This window comes from Gossypium arboreum, chromosome 12 (assembly GCF_025698485.1).
Source record: "Gossypium arboreum isolate Shixiya-1 chromosome 12, ASM2569848v2, whole genome shotgun sequence".
NCBI lineage: Eukaryota > Viridiplantae > Streptophyta > Magnoliopsida > Malvales > Malvaceae > Gossypium > Gossypium arboreum.
The window spans coordinates 15,214,124-15,231,755 of record NC_069081.1 but is presented as its reverse complement, the minus strand read 5'-3'; the positions used below and the strand labels follow the sequence as shown (position 1 = coordinate 15,231,755).

The 17,632-nt window shown below is 33.3% G+C and overlaps 1 long non-coding RNA gene across 2 annotated transcripts; it reads left to right on the top strand.

The window, feature by feature from the left end:
• The first annotated feature begins 6,224 nt into the window (after positions 1–6,224).
• LOC108483971 (uncharacterized) lies at positions 6,225–9,748 on the top strand. Of its 2 annotated transcripts, XR_008276232.1 has the most exons (5): positions 6,225–6,522; positions 7,284–7,461; positions 7,590–8,652; positions 8,751–8,855; positions 9,489–9,748. It is a non-coding gene; the product is annotated as an uncharacterized LOC108483971 (long non-coding RNA). The 2 variants fall into 2 exon arrangements; XR_008276231.1 differs by having other exon boundaries at positions 6,226–6,522; positions 7,590–8,855.
• The last annotated feature ends 7,884 nt before the right edge of the window (positions 9,749–17,632 follow it).

The following is a 17,632-nucleotide window of genomic DNA, read 5'->3' as shown; positions in this document are numbered from 1 at the left end:
CTGGCACTATTAAATTACAGAAATAGTTAATATAACATAATTTAATTTTGTAAATGACGTAGAACTTTTTATAAGGGAACCCGTAAATAACAAATAACAATTTATTACCATATTTAATCGTGTTTGATATGTGATCATCGTTATTAATTAAAGAACTCATTTCGATATTTGCAATTTTAAACAAAGAGTTCAATTAGTTTGTTACAAAAAAACACATTTCGATAAACCATTTATCATCCATTTTCACGATATCCTTAAGGGTCTTGTCCCATCAATAGAGTAGCAGGCATCAGTCCCTTCCATGCCAGACCGATGTTGCCTGTCAGGTAGGCACAAGCACTGTCGGTGCCGCCTGTTAGGCAGGCTGAACCAAGTTCTCCTCAAGTTATGTGGTAAAAGGGTTATACGGGTAAAACAGGTTTAAAATGGGGTTATATGGGGGGTATTTTTTGTTTTGATGTTGCCTACCATATGCTCAACTTTGGTTAATTTTTTTTTCATATTAGAAAATTGAAACTATCAGTTTTAGGGTGGTGGTGCCGCCTATCCACTACCCTCCTCCGTGTTACCCATACCATTCCTGTAAATAATTTTGGGGGAAACATATTTTCGAAATTAATATATTTTTTTTATATTATCTGTGTAAAAAAGCCGCATTCCTCTAACCTTTTTTTCATCCAATCTAAAAGGGTAATTGCTGCATCAAGTCATTGAATGTTTTATATAAATACTTCAATTCAATATATATTTTTATTAAAAAAAACAGCCAGTGATTGGAGGTAGTGACACGACATTAGCATCATTGACATTTACTGTTTAAAACGAGTCATTTACGTACATAATTTTCAAAATGGTCATTTTTATAAATAATCAAAAGTTTTAGGTCATTTTTATATATAAAAAAGCCTAATAACTACTACTAATAGCATTGCTTAAAGTAAAAAATATAGAATATCTAAAAAAAAACAATCAATAAAACGTTTTTACCTTTTCTCGTATTATTTCAGAAAAAAAGTAAAAAAATTTTAAATTGATAATTTATTTTCTTTGTTTTTCCGGGAACACATAATATATAACTCATCATTTTTCTCTCCTTGTTCGTAGAACATAAACTCCGGCCCGCGAAAATTTCATATTGTTGCTGGAAAATTCATAAATTTCCAGATTCTGACGATAAATCCCAGATTCCGGCAATGCTATTTTTCGTTTTTAAATTCTGATTATGATTCCTTTCACTTATCGATTAACCGCTCAACTTCGATTGTTCATCTTGCCCATCTCCATCACACCAAGTTTCATCCCTTCACCAAGCCCTGACAATATCGATAATTCGAACTTGAAACTCAAACAAAGTAATTGAAGAAGAAGACAGGAGTAGTGACCACAATCGTGAAGTATAACTTGTAGGCAGTGGCTTTAAAGGCTCAATTCCCTCCAAATCCCTTCTTTTCCTTTTTTAATGGGTATTGAAATTTCCAGAATTGTTTGAAGTATAGGTTTCTCAAAATGGGTTTGTTAAGAAATTTATGGATAGCTTTGAGAGATAAACCAGATCTTTCCTTCATTAACGACATTGCTTAAGAAACTTTTGGATTTCTAAAATTCTTTTTAAAAGCCACGAAGCTCTAATAAGACCAGATCTGTGAGCAGCGACGATGTTGCTATACGAGGAGGCTTCTTCTCTTCGTTGGTTACCGGAGTTGATTTACGAGCGGGGCTTTTGTGGTTAGTTGCTTTCATGGAGCCTTGCCACCAGTCCATTACCTCCTTATTTGCTTGGCACAAGGCATTGAAAGAATAATTAAGTGATGGATGGAAGTGTTTGGCTCCCTAGAAAGTGAGATAATTTTGAAAAGAAAATTGAAGTTTTTTCAGTTAAAATGTTAAATGTTATTTATATATATATTTAAAAAAATGCTTATTTTTAAAATTTGATATTTTTAATGAATGTAAAATTTTAAAATTTGTTTTTCTCCTTATTATCGTTTTAATAACATCGATTTCATTATTTTTTTTTATTTTTTAAGGTGTCTATTGGAGCGAACCTAATAATTAATTCTCCATATTTTATAGGCCCGTTAAGGGATAAATGTTGGTTATGAGTGTTAAAGTTGTTTCATACCCAGAGCAAGGTTCAAACTCTCGACCATTGATTAAGGTAGGAGAGACACTTACCATCTCACTTAATTCTCGTGATTTCATTCATAATTTAAATATTATGTCACATATCATTTTATCATTAGCCATCAAATGTCATGTTACTTTTCCGTAACGACGCGGTGTGATATGTTAGATGACACAAAATTACAGATACCAAATTGAGAGTAAGAAAATCATAAATATCACATTGAGGAATCAAGCACAGTTCAGGAGAAAATCACTATTTAACCTTTTATTTTTAAATTTTCTTAACAAATTAGAAAAAAAGGTTATTAGCAAATTAGGTTTATTCACGCGTAGAACTTAAAAGCAAAAAGAAAAAGAAAAGAGCTATACGTGTGATAGGCTATTGCCAAATCAACTAGGTATTTAACCATGTTAAGACTTTGGGAGGATTGTATCACACAAAAATACTACATTACACTCTCTTTTTTTTATATAGAGTACCACATTATTCGGATAAATTTCAGAGATCAAATGTCACACTAACCCTTATTATTATTATAAAATTACATAATAAGAAATGAGAGAATAAGAAGAATATATATATATACATATTACTTATTAAAAATATGATATTTATAATGTTTCTTTAAACTTTAAATTTGTAATAGGATGATACAAAACCCTAATATATGAAGATTAGTAGTTATTTGTATTAGGGTTTTCATTAAATGATATTAGGTGATTTAGTTATTTTATGATTATTATTAGCTAATTATGGTTGGGTCATCCGTCTAGGCCTAAAGGCCTATCTGGAAAGTAGGAGGGTTTGAACAAAAATATAACTCAAAAAATGAGTTTGGACAAAAAATAAGTCTCATTTTCTAAATGGGTCAGGCCTTGGGTAGGATTTTTTAACTTTAGTTCGATCAAACCCAAATTTGCCTAAAATTTTTTCACTATTGTTTATTGCCATTTTGATGTTGTTTTACTGTCATTTTGCCATTATATTACTATTATTTTCTTGTTATTGTTTGGATATTGTATAACTCTTGTTTTATTATTAATTTTGCTACCATTTTAAAGGCATTTGCTTGCTAAGTTGTAACTATCTTAGTGTTGTTTAAGTATAAAGACTTTTTTTAATATATTTTCAATTTGTTGGGAAACATTTACTTTTATATTTTTAGTGTATATGACGTATTATATTTTTTAAATTTTTTTTATATATATAAAAATAATATGGACGGACTGGACTGGGCTTGGGTTCAACATTCTTTATTTGGGTCTAACTTGCACAAAATTTTAAGCCTATGTTTCGAACAAGGCTCAGGCCTAGAAATAGGCCTAAAATTTTGCATTAACTCAGTCCAGCCCATGATCAAGTCTAATTATTATCTACTTATCTTTATTTTAGAATTTTTATCATTCTAATTACTATATTTTGTATTCTCTCAATAGAGGGAAAGTAGGAATAAAACTCCTCCTAAGAGGTAATTTTTGGAAAGAGCAAGTCAACCAACTTTTGAAATTGTTTTCTTTATTTGTTAATAATATTTTCGGCTTTCATAAAAAATTATGAGTAGACAAAGGTAGACAGAAGCTTGGTTTTATTAGACTTGTGATATTCAAAGTGTTGTTCATTCTTCACTTATTCATTTATATCTACTCATTTTTTCTTTATGGGATAGGTAGCATTATCTCTTATTTGGTATTTAAGATAATAAACAGTTGATTGGGTACTTAGATTCGTAATTGTTTCTTTATTCTAGTAATCAAAAGCATATTGCCATAGTTTGATTGAGAGAGTAGTTAAGTTACGCTATGAAATGAGTGATATAATTTAAATGAATTGTGCAATTGAGTTTGTTGATTAGCATTGTATTATTCTAACTTGTAAAGCTGTTGGTGAATTAAATCTCAAGAGTATCTTTTAAGGTGTGTTCAATTGGAAATGATTAATAGTCGAGTTGTTCTTACAATTAATTTCAACTAAAGAGAGATTGATATTTTAATTCAGGTATTTTAAGAAAAATTTTAGTTGTTTGGATTTTTTTATATTTAATTTATTTTAATATTCTTTATCTTCATATTACAATTCATGTTTGGGGTTCGTATTAACCCTTTCAATAGTGTCATTTGTAATGTTTGAATGTATATCTTCCTTTGTGAGTGTAATATGTTTTGTCGATACTTGTTGGTAATATTAATATTTTTCATTCCTTATATTTTTTATAATTTTTATAAAATTGTTATTTTTATTTTAAAATTTGCACAATCCCTTAGTAGAGTAATTGTAGTAGTTAGGGTCTATTAGACTCTGTTAGAGTATTGTTGTAAATCAGTTGAGAGTGTTGCTATTATATAATTTATGAATGCTATTATATATGATGACTTTTTGATGAATAGATTCAGTCTTTCATGACTTTCTAATATGGTATCAGAGTAAATTTTTTTTATTGAAAAATGGAATTAGCAACGGATAAGTTTTTGGCTCTTGCCTCACAGAAAGTGACCGTTCTAGTGGATGATGAGAATTTCTTGGCTTGGAAACAGCGTGTTGTTGATTGTTAAGACTCATCGTTTGCAAATGTTTCTCGAGGAGACGATTTCTATTCTCCAAGAATAGTTGTCAATGAAAATGGTGTCTCTGATGAGAATCCTTTGTATGTGCCTATGAACAACAGGATTCCGCACTTGCGGCATAGCTTCTTTCGACTATCAGTGCATCGTTGCATAATCAGTTAGTTGGGAATTTCGGTTCGTCTTGTAAGTTGTGGCAGGCTCTTATGCGTATCTTTAGGTCTCATTCAACCACTAAAACCATACGTTATCGATTGTTGTTGGAAAATATTCAAAAAAATGAGTTGTCCATGTCCACTTATTTAGCAGAAATCAAGCATCTCTATGATCCCTTGGCAGGGTGTGGTCTACGAGTAACAATGGAAGAACAACAGCTTGTTATTTTGAATGGTTTACTGCTAGAGTTTGATCACGTGGTGTCAATTATCACTATGAGCAGAGTACCATTTGATCTACAAGGTGTCACAATTGCTCTTCTGGATGCTAAGACTCTGCAACAAGGGCATTTATCTCGGGTGGCATTTTCAGCGAATGTTGCAGTGGTGAATAAGAATGTTTTGGCACAAAATGTTCCACCGTATGTCAAACAACAGCCACTAGATATGTTTCATTCATCACGAGGATCTCAGATTTCTCGTCGTGGTCGAGGTCGAGGATGACGTGGTGGTGGTGCAAGACCTCAATGTCAAATTTTTAAAAAGTTTTGGCATCTTACTCAGAGATATTTCTATAGGTATTATTTGGCGTTTGACGGCGAAGGGAAAATCCTAGTATGAGGGATGATACTAAGTGTTCTAGTTAGGTCTAAAGTCTACTACTGTATATATGTGTTGTGCGGATGATGGATCACATTGGTCAGGGTTGCAACCTTCTTACTACACTTCTGATCTAGTACCAACTCTACTTATTTAGCGGAAATCAAGCATCTTTGTGATTCCTTGGAAATGTGTGGTCAACAAGTAACAATGGAAGAACAACAATATACTATTTTGAATGGTTTACCACCACAGTTTGATTACGTGGTGTCAATTATCACTACGAGTAGAGTACCGTTTGATCTACAAGGTGTTACAATTGCTCTTCTGGATGTTGAGGCTTGACAACAAGGACATTTATCTTAGGTGGCATTTTCAGCGAATGTTGTAGTGGTGAATAAAAATGTTTTGGCACAAAATGTTCCATCGTATGTCGGAAAACCACCACCAGATATGTTTCATTCATCACAAGGATCTCAGATTTCTCGTTGTGGTTGAGGTCAAGAATGATGTAGTGGTGGTGCAAGACCTCAATGTCAGATTTTTAGAAATTTTTGGCATCTTGCTCGAAGATGTTTCTATATGTATGATTCAGTGTTCGACGGTGAAGGGGAAAACCCTTAGTATGAGGGATGATACTGAACGTTCTAGTTGGGTTGAAAGCCCATTACTGCATATATATGTTGTGCAGATGATGGATCACATTGGTCCAGGTTGCAGTCTTCTTACTATACTTTTGATCCAGCAGCATGTGGTTAATTTCGACAGATTCAGCCTTTAACATTTGAGGTGGATTCAATTCGTTGTGGCCCAAGTCAACAGTTTCACATGCCTTCAATCATTGATCAGACATCACATAGTTCTTCTGCTTATGATTCTGACTATGTGCATCGTCGATCAAGTCTTTTATCTCAGTTGCCTTTTTCGATAGGTGGTCATACTATGAAATCGACTGTGTCTCTTGTGCTTGCTAGTCCCTCTACAGTTGTCGATCCGGTTTGATATCCAAATAGTGGTGCCAATGCTCATATGACGAGTAACTCGATGAAGCTTTTCAATGCTCGTTTGTATAATAGAAGAGGTAAGGTTATTATAGGTAATGGTCTCCTATACCTATTATGCATGTTGGTGGTTCGACTATCTTGGCTAACGATTCTAGTTTATTGTTTATGTTATTGATAATAGTAAGAATTTATTGTCTGTTTCTAAGTTTGCGAAGGACAATGGTTTATTCTTTGAGTTTTATCCTAACTGTTGTTATGTCAAGGATCTAAAGACTCGTCAGACGTTGTTTTGCGGAAGTGAATTGAATGGGTTGTATCGATTTGATACTGTTAAGTCTGGTTTTGCCTTTAATATTGTAAGTACATCCCGTATAGAGTCTCTTCAACAACAGGGGTCAGATGCTAGGTTTGACAGGTGGCATTGAAGATTGGGGCATCCATCACATGGTGTTGTTAGTAGTGTTTTAAATGTTTGTAATATTAGAATATCAAGACGTAAGAATTACTCGTTGTGTAATGCTTGTGAACTTGGGAAAGGGCACAAATTGCCCTTTGGTTCCTCTAACTCCGTGTATGTTGCTCCCTTAGAACTTGTGGTTGTTGATGTATGGGAGTCAGCTCCTTGTTACTCCTCTAGTTATAAATATTATTTGTCTTTTGTTGATTCATTCTCTCGGCACACCTGGATCTATTTTTTTAAAAAGAAATCTGATGTTTTTTCTACATTTATATCATTCAAGAAATGTGTTGAGCTACAGTTAGATGTTAAACTCAAACAACTTTAAACTGATGGAAGTGGTGAGTTTCAAACTTTTGACTTGTATCTTCAACCATGTAGAATTGTTCATCGTGTCTCATGTCTATACACCTCAGAGCAGAATGGTCTAGTTGAATGCCGTCATCGACAGATTGTTGAAATAGGACTGGTGTTGTTAGCTCAAGGTTCCTTGCCCATTTCTTATTGGGCTGATGCGTTTGCTACTGTTGTGCACATCATGAATGTTCTTCCAACAAAGGTATTAAATGTTGTATCTCATTGCAAGTAGCTTTTTGGTTACAAATCAGATTATCATCAACTTCATGTCTTTGGATGTCTTTGCTATCCACTTATTTGACCATATAACTGACACAAGCTTTAATACAGGTCTGCCTCTTCTACATTTCTTAGTTATGCTTCAATTACAAAGGATATAAATGTATTAATCGGTCTGGACATGTCTACATTTCTCACCAATGTTCGTTTCGATGAAAATGTTTTTCCATTTGCTCAAGTGTCAATGTCTGTAGCACCTGTCACTGGCAACAGGTCTGGTCAACACACGAGAGATATTACTATCTTGCCAATGTTTAAGGTTCCTACTGTAGAGATTTCAGCACAACCAAGAGCTGATTCTAGTTCAGCTAGTGATACTAGTACCTTGGGTCCTTCTTCGGATGGTGTTTTCGGCTCCACTTCAGTAAGTACAGTAGGTACTTTAGGGCCAGTTGTTGAGCAGCAGAGGCCTTCTTCAGTAAATTATGACTCCGTGATGACTAGGAGTAAAATGGGGATTTACAAGCCAAAGGCATATATGGTAGTGATGAGTGATATAAAGCCCTCAACTATTCATGAGGCAATGGCGATTCCTTCTTAGAAACAAGCTGTTAATGATGAGCATCAAGCCTTAATTCAAAATCATACGTGGGATTTAGTTCCAATACCGACAAATCAATCTTTAGTCGGATGCAAATGGTTGTTCAAGATCAAGAAGAATTCTGATGGAAGTGTAGCACATAATAAAGTTCACCTAGTTGCTCAAGGATTCTCCCAAGCAGCTGGACTAGATTATCATGAGATTTTCAGTCCAGTTGTCAAAGTCAATACTGTGCGCCTGATTCTTGCTTTAACTGTGTTACGAAAGTGGAAGCTTTGACAGGTTGACGTGAACAATGCATTTTTAAATGGAGATCTAGTTGAGGCTATTTACATGAAGCAGCCTCTTGGTTTGAAGTGGTTGATGATCATGGGCAGCCCTTGGCATGTAAGTTGAATAATGCCATATATGGTCTTAAACAAGTTCCAAGGGCTTGTTTTGAAAAGTTGAAGTATTTTTTAGTACAAAAACTAAATTTTAAGCCTTCAAGGGTTGATTCTTCATTGTTTTACAAGCACACGAATGCTGGAAGTGTTTATTTCCTTGTCTATGTTGATGACATTATTGTTACAGGTGGAAATTGTCCTGAATTAGATGTTGTTATTTACTGTCTTGATTGTTAGTTTTCTCTTAAAAACTTAAGGGTACTGAGTTTCTTTCTTGGACTTGAGGTGTTGAGACATCAGGATCACATACATGTGTCTCAGCAAAAGTACGCTCGTGAGTTGCTAGAACGTGCTAACATGATGAATGCCAAGCTTGTGAACACTCCTATGGTAAGTTCACTGACTCTTACATCCTTGGTTGGGGTGCATTTGCCAGATGGTACTCTTTATCGGTAAATTGTAGGTAGTCTGCAATATTTGTGTTTAACTCATCTCGATTTGTCCTTTGTTGTTAATAAAGTGAGTTAATATATGCATAAACCTCATGATGTGCATTAGACAGCTTTGAAACGTATCTTGCGGTATGTTAAAGGTACAATTGATTACGGGTTATTGTTTCAAGCATCCAGTATGAGTCTAACTAGTTTTAGTGTTGCTCATTGGGCAAGATCAATTGAAGATCGCAAGTCTACTTCCAGATTTTGTATATACCTTGGTGATAATCTTGTGGGGTGGATGTCCAAGAAATAGAGTGTTGTCTCCTGGTCAACTACAGAAGCTGAATATTGAAGTTTAGCTAATGCAACATCCGAATTGATGTGGTTTGATTCTCTGTTGAATGAGATAGGCTTAAAGCCTAGTGTTACACCAGTCATTTGGTGTGACAATACTAGTGCAGTCTCCTTAGCTGCTAATCTTGTGTTGCATGCTAGAGTGAAACATGTGGAGTTGGACATTCATTTTGTTCATGAGAAGGTTCTGAGTAATCAGCTTTGTGTGAATTTTGTTCCTGGGTGTGATCAGGTGGCTGATGTGTTGACCAAACCATTGACGTTAGGAGCTTTTTCTCGTTGTCGGGATCAAATGAGTGTTGTTGCTGCCAGCAATTTATGTCTAGATATTGGAGACGGAATATTAGAGTAACTGTATTATTAGGGTCTGTTAAACTCTGTTAGAGTATTGTTGTAAATCAGTTGAGGGTGCTGCTGTTATATAATGTATGACTGCTATTGTATAGGATGACCTTTTGATGAATAAATTTAGTCTTTCATGACTTTCTAATATCCCTCATCTATTATACTCTATAAATTAATTCACAAGCTCATCATTTTGAGATATGATGCTTTCTTTGATGGATTGCAGTGTTCCAATTTAATATGACACAAATTGAAATACGATGTAATATAAGAAAATAACATGTAATTGAATATTTAAAAGATTGCATATTATTAATGAATTAAAATTTTAATAAATAAAATTTAGATATTATATTATATAAAAGAAATAACATGAGGTGAGTGAGAAGAAAAAAAGTTGAAATTGTTATTGTTTGGTTCAAATCTCACCATTATAGTATTTACTTTCAATTTCATCATAGTCAAATTCATCATCCATCCAAATTAAAGATGAGTTTGGATAGTTGGTGGGGTGTAGTGCATTTAACTTATTTTTTGTCTTATGCTACTATTAGTTATAATATCTAATTTCACCACCACCATTGTTTTACACTAATCACATGTAAACGCATTGTCCATCAATATATTTGGAAATTTAGATTAAAAAATTGATATGAATATTCTATTTTTATATAAGATTTTTATTGAATTTGATGTCATGAGTTAATCAAATTACACAAAAACATAACTATCAATTTTTTAAAACAATAAATATAAAAATTGAATAAAAATTCTAAAATATTAGAAAATTTCAGAAAATTGAAATGTTTCTCAAATTTTCTAAAACAATTTTTAAATATCACGTTTTTATATTATTAATTTTTGAAAGTTTAAAAATATAATATTACTAAAAAAATGGATGTATTGAATGAAGGTGAGAAATGGAGGTCTAGATTTGTATGAATTTCAACCTTGAGTGGGCTTACAACATGTGATTCTAATTTTCAAACCAAACATACTAGGTTTCTGAAATGGACTGAAAAGTTGCCCATCATTGTCTATCCAATTAGAACGCTTCAATTGCACCACTTGTCTGGGTTGCTATGCAATAATAACAACGAATTTATGCCAATTAACAAAACAAAGAATCTATGTAAAGAACCTGAAACTCTTCAGTGTTCAAACCGTGTAAACTTTGGTAATTTTGGTGATGCAACTTGAGGATTTTCGTCACTGTGCTTGCTTTAGATACTCGAATGCTTGTTGAAAGAGGCGTTTATGATTTATCTATACACTCGTAATCCAATCCTACACTAACTCTTAATCAAAGGGTGTGGATGCTTTGTTGATGAAACCATGTGGAAGCATCCAAGATTAGCAAAAGTGGTCATTTTCATCTCTCTTTTTCTTTTCTTTTTTTTTTTAAACTACCACGAAATTCAGTCCACACAATCCATGCCATTAAAGAAGCTAAAGCTTTAGACATGGAGAGTTTTCAAACTTAAATAATAATTTTTTTTTTAAAAAAAAGAAGAAGAAAAGAAAGTGAAGTCTGCCTCCTTTAGCCTTTACAAATATTCTCTACATCTTTACAGGCAAGATGGTCACCATTATATTCTTCAAAACAAAAAGGATTTCATTCTTTTGAATCAAAATTCGCTTTAGAAATCATCATCTTGAAAATCATCAATTAATGCAAGAATCATTCAACTTTTTAACTAAGGGCAAGTTTCCACCATTGAATCATCCTCTTTACCCTTCTGCTGTAGTTTTATCTTCCTTATCTCTTTGTGCTTTTGGGATAATCTTGATTTTTTTGGAGCGCACCTGGTTTGAAATATACTTGGTAAGAAATAAGGAACATATTCAAGGTGCAGAGCATGTGAAATATAGGGAGACCATCAAACAAAATCTATTCTTGTTTGAAATCAAGGGCATGATAGAGATGAGAATATATATATATATATATAAATATATATATAATATGCTTGAATCATTCCAAGTGCATGCATGAACAGTCTAATGAGGTTTATTAAATTTATATTCTTATTTGAACTTATAATCTATACCATAATTGGTGTCTGGAGAATTGTCTCATATATATACATTCCCAATTTCCAAAATCTGTCCCTTCCCAAACATTTATGCATAAAATTTGGAATGATTCAAACATTTTATTTCTACAAATCTATTAGAATATCAAACGCAATGTTTTCTTCAATAATGAAGCAGGAACTTAGATATCCATGTGGGGTATTCTTTGATATGCTATGCTCAGGCAATATTTTTCCCCTTAGCTTTATTGACAATTAGATCTCTAGGATTGGATGGCCTAGACCTAGAAAAGTAAATTGGGAGGGGGGAGGGGCTTTGAGTTGCTTCAATTGAATGCCTCCATGATTTTTCCTTTTCGCCTCGTTCCAAAATTAAAAACATAGATATTTTACCAACAATATCATTGGAATTTACATGACTTTAAGATTTTAGATTTAGCATTGCATTATCCTATGTTAATATCTGAAGAAAAAAACTCTTTACTGTCACAAAGTTCTTCTATGTTAAAGCTATTAAAAAAAAAAAACTCAGAATGTCCAATCCCTAAGTGGCAAATGGCCAATGGCTTCTGATCAAGTGTAGAGGCTCTACGAGTGCATTGAAAACATGGGCGAACTTTTGAAAGGGATCATATCCTCGAACATTTCACGAAAGAGCTCATCCTCCCATACGATGGCCGTAGATTTCTTTATGCACTTTAATGATTACATAATTGTCAGGATCTGGTCCCTTTAATATATTGATATCGATAAATATATTTGTAATTTTTCAAACAAATAATTTAATAAAATTTCATTATTGATATTAATATCTTTTGTATAAATGTCCTCAAAGGTTTTTGTATACAAAGTAAAATGAAAAACAAATATCAACTCACTGTTTAACTAAAGTTTAACTAATGTTAAGTTGTATTATTATAATGTGAGAAGACAACTTATATTAGTAGATAATCTAAATGGCCTATAGTTTAATCCAAATTGAGCAAGTCAATTAAATGACTATTATGCCGTCTATCAAGTCTAATTAGTGAATTACCTTTTTATTGAGTATCAGAGGAGATGATTCCCAAAAGATATGATTGTGGAATGAATGAAAACATTAAGTAAGAGAAATAGATCTCATGTGTCACTATCCATAGTGAATATGTTTTCTCGCTAAGTACAAAAGATGATTTATAAATTAATTTAATTTGTTCAAATTATTATTTGATTGTAATTAAATAATTGAAATTCAAAGTGAAAATTAAATTAATTAGTCGTAATGGATTTTTTGAATAAGACAATTAAATCAATTTCCTCTTGGATTCTAATACGGTAAAATTGCCATCACTTTAATGAACTTAGAATCGGGTTGAGAAAATAATTTAATTGAGAAGTTAATTTAGTTAAGTTAATAAATTAAATTAATTAATTAATTAATATTTTGGGTAATAGAAAATAGTTATAGGGTTGGATAAATTATAAATGTTAGACAAAAGTTTCGATAACACATATAATTTGACTCAATACACGAAAGGTATATATAGGCTTGGATAATACAAGGGATGACAAACCCTAATGTATAATAGGGCTTGCCGCCATCCCATAGTTCTACTTTTGTACCGGTTCTCTATAAATAGGAACTATGAGTGAACTCTTTATATATACATATAACTTTTTTAGCACTGATATTTTGTCAAAAAATAGTGACAATTTATTTTAAATAATAGATGTGTTCATTTTGTGTATTGATTTAATTGTCCAACCCTGAAGTGATATGCATGTGTTCTTCAATTACTCGCACTAAATAAAAAAAATTGAAGTATAAGATAAATCATGCAAAGCGTCCTACCTCTTCGCTAGATAAAAAATTTAACTCTAGGTGAAGACCACTTATCAAATTTACACTTGCTAAAAATCACACAAAAATTTTCATCTCGACGAATGTCATTTTCTAACCTCTTTCTCGATTAAGGGGCAATTGTTCTATATGTTCACCTCACCCAAATCAACCACATTGACTAGGGAAAATGATAACAAGGAACTTGCCCTACTTATAATCTAAAGAAATACATGGTACCTAAAGGGATCGCCTCGCCCAACACTACATGATCATCGTACCTAGGCTACGTCTTTTTGCAATATTTATCTCCTGCATGCTCAATACATGGATGACACTCCAAATCACATTGAAGCTAGCATGACGCTATATGGCAAGACAAGTCCTTTAATTATATTTGAGTGGGTTTTTTACTAAAATAAGATAAAAAATAAAAAAAAACTAAAATAATACAAAAAAATTATGTACCAAAATGGTACATCCAGGCTGGTGCCGCTTATGGTAGTGGCGTGACCACTATGGCTCTGACAACATTTCTGTCATTTTCTATTAAAAAAAGTTAAAAAAAATCTGGAAAAAAAAAGGATGGAGGGGGTGCCAGAGGCGGCACCGGTTGTGCCTCTAGCAGAGGCGACACCTAACCAATATAAGAGCTGAAGCAGCAACTCCGGAAGCAAGAAGCAGTAGCAAGTAGAAGAAGAGAAAAAGAAAGAAAATGAGAAGAGAAGAAGAAGAAGAAGAAGGAGAAGGAAAAAAAATAGAAATGAGAATGTATAATTTTTTTAAATAATGGTTTTTATATTGTTCTTGTGTTTTTGCTGTTATTATTATTGTTGATTATTATTGTTTTTGTTGTTAGTTATTATTATTGTTAGTAAAAACTTTATTATTATTGTTAGTACAAAACCCTTATTATTATTGTTAGTTATTATCATTGTTAGTAAAAACTATTATTAGGATTGTTGGTTATAATTGTTAGTAAAAAACCTAATTATTGTTAGTTATTATTATCGTTGATTTATATTAATTTTGTAAAAAACTCTAAAAAGCCTATTTATGTAATGTAAAGAATGTTTTATTTTTATAAATAATTTATTTGTTATATGTGTTTTAGGTTGATTAGATAATATTAATGAAATTTATTTGGCATGTTATAGATATTGTTAGAAATGATAACATATTTGGTATTGCCTGATGAGATAATAACTTTAACACAAAGGGAGAAAGTTGATAAGATGATGAGAGAAGTGCAAGATTACAGAATGAAACCAGAAGAAGACATTGTTTGAACACGTTATCACAGTAAATAAAAAGATGCAAGAAGTGTTGTGGAAGGGTCATGAAATGATTAGAAAGAATAAAGTGCAATACCTAACCCTTAGAGGGACATTAATAGAACGGGAACATCAAATCATTTTAGACCAACTTTGGAAGACATTGGTACCACGAACCTATTGGAATCTAGTTATATGCTTCGTAAAGTTTATAATCTCTTATAGAGCAAGGAAAATAGCGAGACAAAGTATAGGTTCACGAGAGTTGACTGGGAAGCAAAATGTGATTGACATACCATGGATGGATAAATTAGATGTTAGGAAATTACCAAGAGAATTTCTAATTTCAATACCCCTTATAAAGATTGAAGAGGAAGAAGATCCCAAAGAATTACCAAATTGGATTGTAAAAGATGAATATGAAGAGAATTAAGAATATCTAAATTGAATTGTATAGAATTTCCCAGAGGAAGATACAGGGTCGGAGATGGAAAAAAACGTAGAACTGAATTTAAATGGTTAAATGTAAAGATAAATGTTGTTCATGTACAAAATGAGAACTGAAAAAGTATGAGCTTATGAATGAAAAAAATTGCATATTAATTAATTAAATTTTTTATTTAAGTAATTTATTTGCTGTTCGAAATTGTTTTGAGAAATTTTGTTTATTTTTTAACAGATTGAGCATTGAAGATGGATAATCAGTTTTTCGTATGCATTTATTTCAATGGAATCATCTTGACAACAACTATTGGATGCATATTTGAATGTCAGCAACAAATAGCAATGAAATTTAATAGAAATGTCTCATTAGATGATATGAAGGGAAAGATTAACACAAAAATTGTTAGACGTTGTGGGAGAAGAATCTCAAAACTTTTCTACAAGTTTCCAGTTTCGACAGATCCCATCAAATTCTCTGAAATGGAACTTATAGACGATGAAGACATGGAGACAATGATCGCTCTTTACTCTGGGAATGGGAGTGGCAAAAAAGGTACGATTCACTTATTTGCTGAGTTAGCCATATGGAGCAAAATGAAGATCTCATTACATATGGTGAAGAACATGGAGCTTAAGAACCGTGCATGGTGGCTCCAATATCGTACGTTGATAGTGAATCCACTATACATGGATCGATATCGATCTTAATGTTACACCCGATATTGATGTGGTTGGTGATGATGGATATGATAGTAGTGATCCTTGTGATCAAGAGGTCAATAGTGATAGTGATACCGATGTGGATAATGTCCCCGATGAAATTGACAATGAAGACGTGAATGATGATGGAAACAGTAACACGTCTTCGGTCAGGAACTAGATGCGACGTATTGTGATACACAATAATCTTGGGCGACACATGTCGCTCATAGACCCCGATGCGACGCTGTAGCTGAGTTTCCAGGGTACCTTAAAATACTTCCTACTCACCAACTAGCTGTAAATTCTGATCCTGAGGAGTTGTTCGTAGGCTAGAGATTCGAAAGTAAAGAAGAATACGTATTTGCTATTAAGCGGTATAGCATGAATATATCAATGGATTACAAAGTTGCAGTGTCTAAACTGTCATTATAAATTGAGGAGTGTTGGAAGTCGGCGGAAAGCTGCAATTGGCGAGTACGACCTGCATTTATTCAAAATTCGTAGATGTGAGAGATACACAAATTTGTTAGGTCTCACACATACACATTAACACGTATGACAGAAGATCATCGAAAACTTGATTCTAAAACTATATGTACGTATATCATGCCAATGGTAAAGGGCAAACCGACCATTAAAGTTACAGTACTGATTACCGAAATGCAGGTACGATTTCAGTGTGAAGTATCATATCAAAAGGTATGGATAGCTAAACAGATTGCAATGGAACAATTGTATGGAGATTTTGATATGTCGTATAACGAACTACAGGGATGGATAGCCATTATGTTGGAGTACGTACCAGAGACTGTTACGTACCAGAGACTGTCATTGAGTTACAGACACAATCTTATTACGACTTGGATGACCAACTACAGTTGGGAAAAAAATTTTCCATTGGATGTTCTGGACGTTTGATCCATGTGTGCGCGCATTTCCCCACTGCAAGCCTTTTGTGCAACTAGATGGGACCTGGCTATATAGAAAATATACACAGATCTTACTTCTTACAGTTGCTCAAGACGGCAATAGAAACGTGCTCCCGACAGTATTTTCTATCGTAGATAAGGAGAATATGGAATCGTGGGAATTCTTCCTTACCAACCTACGGAGGTATGTTATTAGCAACGATAATATTTGCATTATCTCCGATAGAAGGAAAGGATTAATTGCTGCCATTAGGCGTTCGATGTACCATAGAGATCCATTTACTGTATCTAACACATCGCGGCTAACTTCTATCGAGATTCTAAGAATGCAGACTGAAAGAGACAAGTTGTGAAAATGGATAAATGATTACCTTATCTTTTTAATATAAGTTTGAATGTTTTAGGGCAATACTGTAACTTATCCTTTCTTAATCCATGTACAGCGCACGAGCTAGAGTCACACATTTTTTGCCAAAGAATGACTCGACTTGAGAGTGACATGGAGGGTCAAACGAACACATCTTTTCGATAGTGGTTGGGTATTATGGAGCCTTGGCAGTGGGCTCAAAGTTTTGACGAGGGCTTTCGTTATGGTCAAATGACTACAAACTTAGTGGAGGGGGTCAACGCTGTATTGTTGAAAACACGACATCTTATGATTTAATCTATCTTCTTGGCTACATTCTATAGGTTGGCTACCTTGATACCAAGAATGGGTCAGCAACAAGTCAACCAGATGGAGGCGGGACACGTGTTTGCCAAAGATGTCAGGGATGCAATGGTTGTAAACCGTTGGATGGCGAGGTCGATGAATGTAGAAATATATTCAC